We start from the raw sequence: 14,235 nt of genomic DNA on the forward strand, positions 1-14,235 counted from the left end.
GTCTTGAATACTCTTTGAATAAATTACAATTTCATCTAAATAGACGAAACAGAATTTACCAAGACATTCTCTTAATATGGTATTCATCAGGCGTTGAAAAGTTGCAGCCGAGTTTCTCAGTCCAAAGGGTAGACACACAAATTCATACTGGGCATTTTTAGTTACAAACGCAGTCTTGGGAATACTTTCCTCATCCATAAGCACCTGCCAGTAGCCGCTTTTGAGATCTAATGTGCTGAAAATTGAAGCACCATACATGGATTCCAGTATGTCTTGGATTTGTGGCATGGGAAAGCCATCTAAGGGTGTTTTGGCATTTAAAGCTCTGTAATCAATACAGAAACGCATAGTACCATCCTTCTTGGGGACAAGCACTATAGGAGCTGCCCATGGAGAAGTTGATGGTCGGATTATCCCTTTTCCCAACATGTTGGTAATTTCCTGATCAATAAACTGTTGTTTGGACACAGAAACAGGGTAGGCCCTTTTGCGAACAGGAATCTCATCGGAGGTGTGAATCTGATGTCGGATCACCGAAGTTTGGCCCAGGGATTCAGTGCAAACCGTAGGCCGATCAAGCATTAAGGCTTCTAGCTGGCATTTCTGAGCTCTAGGAACATCGGCTCGACTTACCAGTCCTTTAATGATTTCTAATGTGGAGGAAGACACTTGAGCTAAAGGTAATGCCAAATGTAGACTGATGGTTGCTGAAGAAGCATATAGCAGGAATGGATGTTTTACCTCCGTTTCTTCAGAAAGCATATAGGTCTTCTCTTTGAAATCAATCTGGATTGATTGAAAAACTCTAGGCCAAGTATAATGGGTAGGTTTAGATCTTGGTCCCTCATCACATAGGCTCTGAATGGATATTGATGTCCATGTAGCGTACAACTCCAGCTTACCTTTCCTAAGGCTGTCTGTACCTGACCATTAGCAAGTGAGAAAGTCTGACCTCTACTGGACTGCCACATTTCGGTGCGGGGCTTAATTTTTTTCCAGTAAGACTCCTGAAGCAAAGAATATGTACTACCTGTGTCCAAAACTGCTTGACATCTATAGTCCTTGATGGTGATTGACAGGTATAATGGGTCAAGCTGCTTTTCCACATTTCCTGACACCACAGCAATATGAGGGTTTGATTGCCGCCCTTTTACTGTTTTATTGGCTCCATTCACCTTAGCCTGATGTTCTGCTTGTCTCTGTCTCCAATAAGCTCTTTCCTCACTAACATCCCTTTCCACTAGGGTTCCCACCCGTACCATTTCGTCCACTGTAGAGACTGTGCCTCTGAGTATACTGGCGACACGAGGATTACAGTTTCTAAGGGTAGCTTGGAGTATTTCCCGTTCTGACATGGAAGGTTTCAATCGCAGACATAATGCTCGATACTGATAAGCAAATGTTCGAATACTTTCATCAAGTCCTTGTTTCCGTTCTCTAATTCTTCTTTCAACCTCAACTTCATAGTCATCAGGCAAAAAAGATTGTAAAAATGTCTTCTTGAATTGCCCCCAAGTTCTTACCTTCTTCTTCTCTGCAAGCCACCAATCCTTGGCTGTATGAGTTAACACAGAAGGCATCATAGCTAATATCTCAGCATCATTAAGTGGTTGAATTGCAAGGTACTCATCACATCTCTCAAGGAATGACATAGGGTCTTCTCCCTCCAAACTGCCAAACCTTGGGAAATCCATCTTGATTGGAGTTTTAAAATGTATAGGATGGGTCGGAGTATCTGTGGGTAGTGGTGGACTGAAGTGCGGTGTAGATGTCACAGTGTGGGTAGAGTGAATTAAAGATTTCAACTGAACATCTCTTCGTGACATACAATCCATCATTGCTTGTCCTACTTGCTGTATACTCTTTTCTAAGATTTCTTTTACCTGTTGGCATTCAAACTTGAGTTCATTGGGCAATGTCTCCTCCAATCGCTTGATCCGTTTATGATGGTCCTTCTGCTGGGAAAAGAGGTTCTGTACCTGCTCCTCCATAACAGTCAACCTGTGATTTTGCTTATCAATATCATGCTGCACGTCATTAGAAAACACACCAAAAGATTTCTCCAGATCATCTATTTTAGACTCTATTTTGCTCACTCTTGATTCCCAACTGGAAGGATCTTCTGCTTGAGGAGGTGGTGGAGGTGGTAATGGCAAGTATTGAGAACTGTCTTCATGCCCCCCATCCTCTACTTCATTATCAAGATATAAATGACTGAGAGATTGAATAAGGTCTTGTACTGGTTCTCGTCTGATAGTGAAAGGTGCAGTGGAATAGTCTGGTTCTGAAGTATTCTCACCCTCTGTCTCATCACATCGGTTAGCCATTGTGTGTCAATCTTATAAATCAATTATAAAGGTGAACCTAGTCACTCAATGTTCTGGCTCAACCCCAACGTTCACTTAAACCTTCATACATTAAACACAAGGACTCATAAGAAGCAAAATCAGTCTGGTCAAAACCAAATTAACCCTCTACGTTCTACAATTTGGTTTTAGGTTTTACCTTTCAAGTCCCTGTTCGGGCGCCATTTTATGTAACACCTATCCTTTTTATTTTAGTTTAAGTATTACATGTACTGAGGGACCACACAGAATAATTTTGCTCATGAGTCAGATGTATTAAGTATAAGGGCATACATACAGAGATTTAACATGATACACATCCCAATTGGTAAATAGAGAACAACAAACAGTCCAGTACCCCAACCCACAGTCTTTCTTTTAGGACCAGTTAGGACCATAAGCTTTACTCAGTCTTTGTGCAATTTATAATTTTGAGAAGATATTACTTCAAAGGTCAGGATGATTCCACCACTAAGTTCATCTGGAAGAGAAGGCCTCAATGTCTGAAACTTAGCTTTGGTCTACCGCCAGGTAACAGTCAAACAGTAGTTGAAATCAATTCTCTCCATTCCATCTTCTCAGTTGTATAATCCCCCAAGTACTCCATAACTGCCCAGAACACAAACCCTCTGTAGAAACATTCAAACAAACAAACCAACAACCCATAACTATATACTACAAACCATAATTAGCAAAGAAAAAGAAAAATAAATAATCACTTACAGATGAGCTTAGAACTATAAAGTTCCTCAACCAGGGCAAAAGCCATGAGGTAAGCATCTCCGTGAAGGTAGAGGATCAACTTCCTACTCTTTTCTCCTTCTCCTATCCCTTAAATAGGTAGGCCCTAGCATGTTTCCAACCAGAGCGCCCCCTAATGCTCAGGCGAATATTAGCACTGCTTTACTGAGAAGCTATTAGTAACAGAAAAACTGTTACAGTCTAATGATTTTTGGCATAAAAGAAAAATGGATCATTTTGACCTATACAATGTATTGTTGGCTATTGCCACAGATATACACGTGAGACACAGGACTGATGTTGGGCTCCATGGTCACAGATGTGTGTTCAACATGGATCTCTAATCACAGTGAATATCATAATCATTTGTTTGCAATATAATCTACAAATGCATACACACAACAACATATGTAACCGGTCCCTTAGTCAGTGGATAAATCAGCCTAGCAGTCAATAAACGGGACAAGGCAGGGCACATACGGGACAAATATAAGGGACAGTTGGCAAGCCTACTTACAGGAACTTCCAGTACAACAGAAACCTGCAGGAACATCCAGCACAAGTGAAAAGTCCTTCAGGACTCCTGTGCACCTCGTGCAGAAATAAGAGTTATTTTCTGTAAAAGAAAAATAATCAAGTAAAATGTCACGGAGTGACTTTACACAAGTAGAATGAAAGTGGTGGAAATAGTTCCGCCCGGACCGATTTCAGTGCAACACCGGGCCGGATCTGGTGTTGTGTAATATTCAGTTCCTGTGAAAAACTGTTCCAGTGGGTGGAGTATTCATGAATATTCATGATAGTTCCCGTGTTGTGGGCATGGCCTTGAGACAACCCAAACTAATGGAACTGAAAATATTCAGCACGCCCCTCAAATTGCCACCTGTTTCATGTATTATTTTGAAAGGATAATAAAGTTACGATGTTAAGCATTAACTGCACAGTTTGTGTAATATGATGAATCGTCTGAGTTGGTTTTCCTGACATTTTAGGCATTCAGATAAATAGGTAAGGACACTAATTAGGGCTTGTCTCCTCCAGAGACACAACAGTATCTCATCTGCTCCTCCAGAGACACAACAGCATCTCATCTGCTCCTCCAGAGACACAACAGCAACTCCTCTGCTCCTCCAGAGACCGTCTCAGGTTACGTATGTAACCATGGTTCCCTGAGAGGGAACGAGACGCTGCGTCGAAACGCTAGGGGACGCCTCTGCGTGCCACGTCATGAAGCACTTGTGTAATCAGTCCAATAGCGGGACGATACGTCACGGGCGGGTGACGTCATCGACCAGGAAGCTATAAAGCATGCCCGGACCAAACAGTCACTAGCTTCTGGAAAAGTCGAACAAATCGATCACAGGCATGCCGGGAGTATGGCATCTCGACGCAGCGTCTCGTTCCCTCTCAGGGAACCGTGGTTACATACGTAACCTGAGACGTTCCCTATCTCGAGGGAACTTCGAGCTGCGTCGAAACGCTAGAGGACCTCAATACCCACGCCGCCAGAGTCCCAAATGTCTGTATGTGTGAATCAACCCAGGAACACCCGGGACCCCGGTGTAGAGGCTACATCTAGATTGTAAAACCTCACAAATGTATGCGGAGAGGACCACCCAGCCGCATCACATACCTCTGACAATGAAACTCCCGAAATAAGAGCCATAGAGGCAGCCATACTCCTAGTGGAGTGGGCGCAGACCCTCATTGGTGAAGGATGTCCGGCCGACTCATAAGCGAGCGAAATAGCTTCGACTATCCACTTGCTAAGCATCTGCTTTGAAGCCGGTTTTCCCTTGCTCGGGGACCCAAAAACACACAAACAATTGTTCTGAGTTTCGCCACAGGGCAGCCCTGTGGACATATGCATCTAGGGCCCTGACCGGACATAGCAGATTTAGCTTCTCTTGGTCTTGACTAGTGAACGGAGGCGGACAGAAAGCCTGCAGCATTACTGGTCCCGGCACATTAGTCGGGACCTTGGGAGCATATCCTTCCCTCGGGAAGAGAAATGCTTTTACCATTCCTGGTGCAAACTCCAGACAAGAGGGTGCCACTGCCTAAGTAGGCACCCTCGAGCGTGCCGCAGGTCTGCGCCTCAAAGTACCACGAAGGAAACGCATGACCCAAGGGTGTTTCCCCAATGATGCATTATCTAATGGAATATGATAAGCAGATATCGCCGACACATATACTTTCAGTGTTGACGGAGATAACCCTGCGGAGAATTTTTCTTGTAGGAACTCAAGAACTGAACCGAACGGGCAGTTAACAGGGTCCAAAGCCTGGTGCGTACACCAGGCGACAAAAACTCTCCATTTGAGTGCGTAAAGTCTCCTTGTGGATGGTGCTCTGGAGTGCAACATGGTCTCTATCACCTCAGTAGATAGACCCGTGTTTATGAACTGGGCCCCCTCAGGGGCCAAGCCCACCGTTTCCACAGTTCCGGGCGCGGGTGCAGTACTGACCCCCCCGGCCTGCGAAAGAAGATCTCTCCTGACTGGGATTTCCCAGGGAGGACCTTCTAGGAGAGACATAATGTCGGCGAGCCATACTTGGCCCGGCCAGAGCGGGGCTACCAATAAAAGCTGAACCCCGTCCCGGCGGACGCTCTCCAGCACTCCTGGGAGCAATGCCAGAGGGGGGAAGGTGTACAGACGCAGCCTCGGCCACGTCTGTACCATTGCGTCCAGCCCCAGCAGGGCTGGATGCGTGAGGGAGAAATATGCTGGACAGTGTGTCGTCTCTCGAGACGCAAACAGATCCACCTGGGCTCGCCCAAAGTGGATCCACAGCTCCTCCACCACTTCGGGTGGAGTCTCCATTCTCCCGGCATCACTCCCTGCCTCGACAGGGAGTCTGCCGCTACATTCAGGACCCCCGGGATGTACATCGCCCTGAGCGAGAGCATCTTGCCTTGGGCCCATGTTAGCATATGATGCGTCAGCTTCCACACCCGACGCGATCTCAACCCCCCCTGGTGATTTATATACGAGACCATCGAAGTGTTGTCTGACCAAACTAACACATGGCGGCCCCGCAGGTCTGAGAGGAAGTGTTTGATTTTATATGATTGAAACAGCCATCAGCTCCAGCTGGTTTATGTGCCAGGAGAGCTGACGGCCGCTCAGACCTTGGGCCGAGCGGCCACTCATGACCGCTCCCCAGCCAGTTAGGGAGGCATCCGTCGTTAGCGTTACGCGACGACAAGGAGCCCCCAGAACTGGACCTTGGGACAGGAACCAAGGATCTTTTCACTTCACTAAGGCACGTAGGCAGTGCCGCGTGACCTTGATCAAGCGAAAAAGGGTTTCCCCTCAGGGAGAACCCCTTGGTCCTGAGCCACCACTGTAAGGGTCTCATGTACCGCAGGCCAAAAGGTACCCCGTTGGACGCTGCTGTCATCAGCCCTAACACTCTCTGAAAGTGTTTCACAGTGAGTGACTGACCTAGCTTTATCTGGTTCACGGTATCCAGGATCGTTTTTATCCTGGGAGGGGATAGCCGAGCCGACATTATTTTCGTGTCCCAGACTACCGCCAGAAAAGTAGTGCTCTGCAGCTTATAGGTGCCAGCACACATTTCTTTCCGTTCAACCTTAGCCCCAACACTCTCATATGGGCGAGAACAGCATCTCGATGCTGAACGCCCACTGTTTCGACTATGCTAACACCAGTTCCAATCGTCGATATAGTTGAACACGCGAATGCCCTGGAGTCGCACCTGAGCCAGAGCTGCATTCACGCACTTGGTGAAAGTGTGGGGTGATTAAGCTAGGCCGAATGGCAGCACTCAATACTGGTAAGCTTCGCCCCCGAAAGCAAACCTGAAGACCTGTCTGTGCTGCGGAAGGATGGAGATGTGGAAGTATACATTTTTTAGGTCTATTGTGACTAGACATGTGCCGATTTTCGATAATGCGATTTATCACGATAATGAATATGCACGATATTGTTATCGTGGGCATATTAAAATATCGTAAATAATAATTTATTAACAATTTATAATTTTTTTATAATGCATTCAAGAATACTTTGCCCATCAACCGTATAAATGCTCAACACTGCTGTATTCCCAACGTGCGTTTGCACATGACTGAACGAGTGAAGGAGACGCGCTAATGAAGTGCCGCTCAGTGACAGCAGAGGGCGCTGATGAACTGCAGAATGGAGCGGTTACCCCGGAAACCCGCAAACAAACAAAAAACGCGTGTAGTTTTTAAAACAGCCATTCGATTTTGTAATCTCAATGTTGTTCATCACAGCACCAAATACTTAATAGGCTATTTATTTTCAAACTTAAACATTTTTATGTTTTAATCTGGACTACAACCCTAATAATTAGAACTGTTCTAATTATTTGTTATTGTTCAGTATAACTTTGAGATACGACTTCATTAGTTAACATGTTAATTCGTTATTACCAAACTGACAATGAAAAATACTTATAAAGAATTTGTGAGGACAGAGACGGAGGGAATCTTATGCAAGTAAAAGTTTATTAAAATAAATAGCGAGAAAGAGAGAGAGAGTCAAAATCCACAATGGGTCTCAGGAACTGTGATGTTGATGCTCAATCCAGATGGATCTCAGGAACACAGATGATGATGCTCAATCCAGAACGGATCTCAGATGTTGATGCTCAGTAAGAACAAATCTCAGGAACTCAGATGTAGATGCTCAGTCAGAACAAATCTCAGGAACTCAGATGTTCATGCTCAGTCAGAACGAATCTCAGGAACTCAGATGTTGATACATAATCCAGAACAGGTCTCAGGAATTCAGATGTTGATGAACAGTCCAGAACGGTGAGGAGCACCGTAAATCGCCCAAACGGATCTTGTCTAAAAACGAGACACACCGAAGAGCAGAGGAAAAACATCAATAGTTCACAGATGAGTACAGTACCAAGTTCAAGGTGTAGTCAGCCCCAGTCTAAAAACGAGACTCGTTGACAGTAGAAGAATCCGACTAGTCCACAAGGAAATAATCCACAAGAAAGCGTTGCACAGTGTACTCACAAAAATACCGGGAGAGGGAGCAGAAGCCAAAGGAATTAACAAATTCCCACCGAGTCCTGGAGGAAAAACACAGTGGAAAACAAGAAAACCCGATCAAAGACCAACAATAGTCACACACAGCATGGCAGCAAACACCCAGGAGAAACACAACGAACGCACACAGAACACAGCACACCTGGACCTTAAATAGAGGGAAACACACAACAGCTGTGGAAAACAATCAGGGATAACGAGAAGGGAGGAGACAGAGTGCACACAGGAACACAAAAGGTAAACACACAAAAAGAACAACCAATCACACTGGGATCCTGACAGTACCCCTCTCCCCACGGCCGGCACTGGACGGGCCAGGGAGGGACTCACCCTGTCGTCCAAGGAGATCCTCGATCAAACCGGGGTCCAGAATGTCCCGAGCCGGTACCCAACACCTCTCCTCCGGACTGTACCCCTCCCAGTCCACAAGATACTGAAAACCTCTACCCCTGCGGCGAACATCTAGTAATCTCCTGACTGAGTAGGCAGGAGAACCATCCACTAGTTGGGGGGCGGGGGGGTTTGGGGGTAGAGACAGGGGGATTAATGGAGGCAAAAATCACTGGTTTAACCCTGGATACATGAAAAACAGGGTGAACCCGACCAAGAGAAAGAGGTAACTTAAGCTTAACTGCCACTGGGCTGACGACCTTGACAATACTGAATGGCCCAAGGAATCTCGGAGCCAGCTTACGAGATGACTCGCGAAGAGGCAGATCCCTGGAAGAAAGCCAAACCTTTTGTCCACAGATATAACGAGGAGGAGGTCGCCGGTGACGGTCAGCCGCAGCCTTGGTTCGTCTGGAGCTTTGTAATAATAGGGTTCTAGCTCTTTTCCAAGTGCGTTTGCACCTTCGGACAAAAGCTAAAGCAGACGGAACCGCTGCATCGGGTTCTTGTGAGGGAAATAAGGGAGGTTGAAAACCGGTAGCGGCTTCAAACGGAGACAGATTGGTCGAGGAAACGGGAAGAGAATTATGGGAGTACTCGACCCAGGGGAGCTGTTGGCACCAGGAGTTCGGATAGCGAGACGACAGACAGCGGAGCGTACGACCGAGATCCTGATTAGCCCGTTCACATTGACCGTTGGTCTGCGGATGATAACCAGAAGACAAGCTGGCGGTGGCGCCGATCTGTCTACAAAACTCCTGCCAGAAACGGGAGATGAACTGAGGACCCCTATCTGAAACCACGTCAGTAGGAAGACCATGTAACCTAAAAACGTGGTTAATCAGAACCTGAGCCATCTCTTTGGCAGAAGGGAGTTTGGGCAGGGGAATGAAATGGACCGCTTTAGAAAAGCGATCCACCACCGTCAGTATAACAGTGTTACCATCAGACGCCGGTAAGCCAGTGACAAAATCAAGAGCTATATGTGACCAGGGGCGGGAGGGCACGGGCAAAGGTTTAAGCAGACCAACGGGTGGTTGATGAGAGGCCTTATTACAAGCACAAACCTGACAGGCTAATACAAACTGTCTGACGTCAGGACCCATAGCGGGCCACCAAAAACGTTGACGGACGGCTGCCAATGTTCTCCGAACACCAGGATGGCCGACAAACTTAGATTCATGACACCACCGGATGACATCAGAACGCAATGCCTCGGGAACCCACAGACGACCCACCGGGCACCCCTCTGGGACCTCCACCCCTCGTCCGGCCTCCCTCACCCGCTGCTCGATGCCCCAGGTGACCGCCCCGACCACCGTCCCTTCCGGGAGAACGGTCTCGGGCCGATCGGGTTCCGAGCCACCGAACAGACGGGAGAGAGCATCTGGCTTAACGTTCTTAGAACCCGGCCGGTACGAAAGGGTGAAGTTAAAACGGTCAAAGAAGAGCGCCCAGCGAGCCTGCCTGGATGTTAACCTCCTGGCCGAACGGATGTACTCTAAGTTCTTGTGATCCGTCCAGACCAGGAAGGGCTCCGAGGCTCCCTCCAACCAGTGACGCCACTCACCCAAAGCAAGTCTAACCGCCAGCAACTCCCGGTTACCTATGTCGTAATTACGTTCTGCTGGGTTTAACCGGTGAGAAAAAAAGGCGCACGGATGCACTTTCCCGTCAATGGGTGACCGCTGGGACAAAACGGCGCCTACCCCGACATCAGAAGCATCTACCTCAACTATAAACTGGTAAGCCGGATCAGGAATTGAAAGAACAGGTGCAGAGATGAAACGGGACTTTAATTCATCAAAGGCTTTCTGAGCTTCGTTATTCCAAAGGAAACCTACTTTAGTGGAGGTAAGAGCAGTAAGAGGTTTAGCGATTTGTCCAAAATTTCTGATAAAACGCCGATAAAAATTGGCGAATCCCAGAAAACGCTGTAACTCCTTACGTGTGTCGGGTACTGGCCAATCAGCGACCGCTCTGATCTTAGCGGAATCGGGGCAAATCTTCCCAGCGGCTATAACAAAACCCAAGAACGTAACCGACTGTTTGTGGAATTCGCACTTCTCCGCCTTGACAAATAACTGATTCTCTAATAGCCGTTGTAAGACTAGGCGAACATGCTGGGTGTGTATCTGCATAGAAGGGGAGAAGATGAGAATGTCATCTAGATACACAAAGACAAATTTGTTGATCATGTCTCCCAACACTTCATTGACCATAGTCTGGAAGACAGCGGGTGCGTTCGCAAGACCGAACGGTAGAACGGAATATTCCCAGTGCCCCGAAGGTGTATTAAATGCTGTCTTCCACTCATCGCCCTCCCTTATGCGAACCAAGTGATAAGCGTTGCGCAGATCTAACTTGGTGAAGACACAAGCTCCCTGTAATAATTCAAAGGCAGTCGACATTAAAGGTAAGGGGTATTTATTTTTAACAGTAATGTCGTTTAAACCTCTATAATCAATACACGGGCGGAGGGAGCCGTCTTTCTTCTTGACAAAGAAAAAACCTGCCCCAGCAGGGGAGGTGGAGCGGCGAATGAGACCGGCGGCAAGGGCTTCGTTAATGTATTTGTCTATGGCCTCTCTTTCTGGACCCGAAAGGGAAAAAACGCGACCCTTCGGCGGAAAAGTACCTGGGAGGAGATCGATGGCACAATCATACGACCGGTGAGGAGGCAGGGACAAAGCTCGAGCCTTACTGAACACCCGATCCAGATCAGAATACTCCGCCGGGACCCCCGAGAGATCGGCCGCAGGAATCTGTAAAACAGAACAAACGGGATCAGAAGGAGCAGGACCAAGACAAAACACATGACAAGACGGTGACCAAGACAATACGAGACTATTCTGCCAATCAACGTGAGGATTATGTTTAATCAACCAGTCATGCCCTAAAATGATGGGTGACTGGGAAGAATGTAACAAGAAAAATTTAAAATCCTCACGATGATTGCCAGAAACAAAAAGACTTACAGAGGGTGTGCAATGAGTGATCTCTGCCATGTGTTGCCCTTTTAAAGTTAAAGCAGACAGATAGTCAGTTAGGGTTACCGCAGGAATTCCCCAAGACTCAGCAAGAGAAGCCTCCATAAAACTCGCCTCAGCACCGGAGTCCAACAAGGCCTGAGAGTGGAACACAGAGTTATTATAGCTGATAGAGACCATCAACATGGTACGAGACCCAGGAGAAGAGCCAAGATGAGAAACGCCCACCGATACTCCCGGGATCACCGGCGGGCGGAACCTTTTGCTGGGCAGGTGAGAGCCTTATGCCCCAGCTTACCACAGTACAGACAGAGACCATTGGTGAAACGATGCTGTTTCTCCTCTGCGGTCAGTCGGAGCCGACCCAGTTGCATAGGGTCCACCGAGGAGGAAGGTGGAGAAATATTGTCGCTCACCCTCAGTGACGGATCGGAGAAAGGATGGTGAAACGAGCAGCGAACCCTCCGCTGTCTGTGGCGAGCCTCGACTCTGAGAGCTCCTTCTAGAGATGTGGGAAGATCATGTGACGCAATCTCATCTTGAATGCTTTCATTGAGACCCCTTAAGAACTGTGCTTTCTGGGCTGTATCGTTCCACTCACTGGATACGGCGAGGGTCCTGAACTCAATCGCATAATCAGTAACAGTAGACTTATCTTGAGTGAGACGGGTCAATGCGGCAGCAGCTAGGTCTCCTTGAACACTGCGATCAAAAAGCTTGGTCATCTTGGAGCGCAAGGTCTCAAATGTAACACAACAAGGGTCCTTGGCTCCCCAGACCGCCATTCCCCAGTCTCGCGCTCTGCCTGTTAGCAGTGTAAGGACATAAGCAACCTTTGACACCTCAGACGCGAACCTCCGAGGCTGGAGTGCAAAGACTAGTGAGCATTGGTCAAGAAAAGCCTTACAAGACTTAATATCCCCGTCGTAGGTGGGTGGATTAATCACTTGGGGTTCTGGTCCAGAGCTGCTCAGAATCTCAGCTGGTGGTATATGAGCTTCTCTTTCTCCGACTGCCTGTGCCACCTGTTCCAACCTGTTGTGGATCTCAGTGAGACGGCCTGAAAGTAACTGAAAGTCATGTGAAGCTGAGTTGAGTAGGGAAGAGTGCTGGTCTAATCTCGCCCCCTGCTGGGCCAAGGCCGCTTGGAAAGAGTCTCCACTCGCCTGACTTGCAGACTCCATTTCTGGCGCGTTCGTCCTGTGAGGACAGAGACGGAGGGAATCTTATGCAAGTAAAAGTTTATTAAAATAAATAGCGAGAAAGAGAGAGAAAGAGTCAAAATCCACAATGGGTCTCAGGAACTGTGATGTTGATGCTCAATCCAGATGGATCTCAGGAACACAGATGATGATGCTCAATCCAGAACGGATCTCAGATGTTGATGCTCAGTAAGAACAAATCTCAGGAACTCAGATGTAGATGCTCAGTCAGAACAAATCTCAGGAACTCAGATGTTCATGCTCAGTCAGAACGAATCTCAGGAACTCAGATGTTCATGCTCAGTCAGAACGAATCTCAGGAACTCAGATGTTGATACATAATCCAGAACAGGTCTCAGGAATTCAGATGTTGATGAACAGTCCAGAACGGTGAGGAGCACCGTAAATCGCCCAAACGGATCTTGTCTAAAAACGAGACACACCGAAGAGCAGAGGAAAAACATCAATAGTTCACAGATGAGTACAGTACCAAGTTCAAGGTGTAGTCAGCCCCAGTCTAAAAACGAGACTCGTTGACAGTAGAAGAATCCGACTAGTCCACAAGGAAATAATCCACAAGAAAGCGTTGCACAGTGTACTCACAAAAATACCGGGAGAGGGAGCAGAAGCCAAAGGAATTAACAAATTCCCACCGAGTCCTGGAGGAAAAACACAGTGGAAAACAAGAAAACCCGATCAAAGACCAACAATAGTCACACACAGCATGGCAGCAAACACCCAGGAGAAACACAACGAACGCGCACAGAACACAGCACACCTGGACCTTAAATAGAGGGAAACACACAACAGCTGTGGAAAACAATCAGGGATAACGAGAAGGGAGGAGACAGAGTGCACACAGGAACACAAAAGGTAAACACACAAAAAGAACAACCAATCACACTGGGATCCTGACAGAATTAATAATTCTATGTTCATTTCTTAGTTACTGTTTAATAACATTAAAATCAAAATAACTTTTTAATGGACCTAAGATAAAACTAACAATGATCAGTATTTCTTAACTAACATTAACAAAAACATTATACTTTCTGTACCAAATGTAGCTTTTGCTCAATCTTAGTTAATGCATTAAATAATGAGACCTTATTGTAATTTGTAAGCTTACCTGTTGTTCTTTATAGCCTAATTCTTTTGCACTTTAATCTGTTTGAAAATTGTACTTTTACAGCTCTGAAAAAAATCAAGAGACCACATAACATTGATTTCTCAATGAGGGGTCTCTTAATTTTTCTTCCAGAGCTGTATATATTTTTGGTGCATTATTGTATTTAAACATTCAGTTATTTTTGTTCTTACAAAAATAGTTCTTAAACCTGTTATGCTATGGCAACACTTTTTTTTGTAACTTATTTCAATACCGTGATAATATCGTATATCGTGATAAAACTTCATCAATTAATCGCAACATGAAAAATTGATATCGGCATATGCCTAATTGTGACACACCAGTCCTCGGACCTGACGTGACACACGATCTGTTTTATCGTGAG

General features: G+C 46.4%; 1 long non-coding RNA gene across 1 annotated transcript; it reads right to left on the reverse strand.

The window, feature by feature from the left end:
* Nucleotides 1–12,745: 12,745 nt before the first annotated feature.
* On the reverse strand, nucleotides 12,746–13,614 carry LOC137049892 (uncharacterized). Its single transcript, XR_010899745.1, has 2 exons — nucleotides 13,325–13,614; nucleotides 12,746–13,147 (listed from the first exon to the last, which is right to left on the reverse strand). It is a non-coding gene; the product is annotated as an uncharacterized lncRNA (long non-coding RNA).
* Nucleotides 13,615–14,235: the final 621 nt, after the last annotated feature.

Source organism: Pseudorasbora parva, chromosome 20, assembly GCF_024679245.1.
Source record: "Pseudorasbora parva isolate DD20220531a chromosome 20, ASM2467924v1, whole genome shotgun sequence".
NCBI classification, from domain to species: domain Eukaryota; kingdom Metazoa; phylum Chordata; class Actinopteri; order Cypriniformes; family Gobionidae; genus Pseudorasbora; species Pseudorasbora parva.